At 35.5% G+C, this 1752-nt stretch overlaps 1 long non-coding RNA gene across 1 annotated transcript; it reads right to left on the reverse strand.

The window, feature by feature from the left end:
• Positions 1 to 302: 302 nt before the first annotated feature.
• LOC123486175 lies at positions 303 to 1467 on the reverse strand. The gene is made up of 3 exons (XR_006659272.1): positions 1168 to 1467; positions 731 to 792; positions 303 to 522 (listed from the first exon to the last, which is right to left on the reverse strand). It is a non-coding gene; the product is annotated as an uncharacterized LOC123486175 (long non-coding RNA).
• Positions 1468 to 1752: the final 285 nt, after the last annotated feature.

Here is a 1752-nt window from a genome sequence, read left to right on the forward strand (position 1 = left end):
AGACCCTGCACTGTGACTTTCAGCGTGTTCCCCAAGACTTTCTGCTGCAACTACAACTGGGGCACTATCATTGTCTGCCAATACAACACATTCACCAAAGTCTGAATCACCACCATGTTTTCTACTTTTGTGTGCATTAAACGCTGAGTAGCTATTTGTTCTGTAATTACAATTCTTGAATGGGCATGCTACCATCTCATGACTTCGTAAATGACTTCTCAAATGACCCAATAGAATTTCCTCAGAAAAGGGCTGCTTGAAGTTACACAAAGGACATGTAAAAAAACCACATGCTCCTTCAGTTGCATCTACTCTACATGAATCATTATGACATCTTGACAGATGAGCTTTCATCGCTTCGAATGATGGAAAAGTACAAATGCAACTGTCATAGAGACATGGCAGGGGGGACACTCTTGAATATTGGCTATGCAGTACAGTATAGTGCCAAAATAATTGTCCCCGGGTATTTGAAGTTGCAGAACACAACTTGCACTTCCACTCCATTGGGCCAACTTCAGCCTGCAATTTAAATATTTTCGATTAAAGTCTAAACCCTTTCAGCCCTGTTTTGCACTTTTGGCTATTCAAAAGTTGATTTAAAAAAGTTAACACATCAGTAATTTGATTAAATCTGTTCTGCTGCAAAAAAAAATCTAAACATTGTAAATAACTCAAGGCGAAAATCTTTTATTTTATTTTTTATTAGTACACAATTTACAAAACTCACCTATTAGCACCTGTCTGATGGTGAAACGCTGGCTCTCTGTAGCACTCTTTGTAGTCCGATATCTGTACACAACATGCGCACAAAGATGATTTGTTAATGTTCAAAAACATTTTTTTAATAATAATGTGAATATATAGATAAAAAGTTTCCAAATCTATCAAAAACATTAATTGTACACTAATTATAGTAAAAATGAAAATGTTAAAAGATAAGCAAGTTAGTTATTAACAAGCAAAGCATCAAAGTTGTGTGCTTATAGATCTGCTATTTCTGTTGTTGTTCTTTGTATTTAACAAAGTATTAATAAAGGGTTCAATTGATCAACTGTTGACCCCACAGTTGAGATAAAAACATTTAGAGAAATAGCAAAAGAATGACTGTGGAAACACATAAAATAAAACCAATTATTAGTGACACTATTTCATAATACATCCTACCTGAACTGTTAAAAGGATTTCGAGATGATCTCACAACCACACACTTGAGCCTAGGAAGAAATACAAACACAGGCCTGGTTAGCATCATGATAACACACTCACATTATGTTGTTTAGCATTGTTCGTTTCACGCTAGCACACACGTACACACAGCTCGATAACGTAAAATATTTACTGTGTAAGGCAGACACTTATTGAAATAAGTATACTCACAGTACGCACTTTCATTACCGGCGAACAGTGAAAACTCATGGACCTTCCTCCACCGTCAATGTCCCGGGCAAACATGCATTATGGGAAATGTAGTTCATCCAGGAAACCCGCTGATAACGTTACACCGTTGTAAGATGAAGTAACGTAACGTATTTGTCACATATTTAACAACTTCTAAAGTTACAATTACTTGGATTTTTTAACTATTTACAACAAATATTCACTGTGCACATTGTACAAATGTATTCCCAGTTCCACATTTAAGACTATCGAAATTCAATAAAAAAAAACACAAAAAAACCAACATTAGAGTTACTTACCAAATCAGAGGTGATGATAAGATGGCGCTTAAGAAAACGAGGGCAATAAGAC

Source organism: Coregonus clupeaformis, unplaced genomic scaffold, assembly GCF_020615455.1.
Source record: "Coregonus clupeaformis isolate EN_2021a unplaced genomic scaffold, ASM2061545v1 scaf1047, whole genome shotgun sequence".
Classification (NCBI taxonomy): Eukaryota; Metazoa; Chordata; class Actinopteri; order Salmoniformes; family Salmonidae; genus Coregonus; species Coregonus clupeaformis.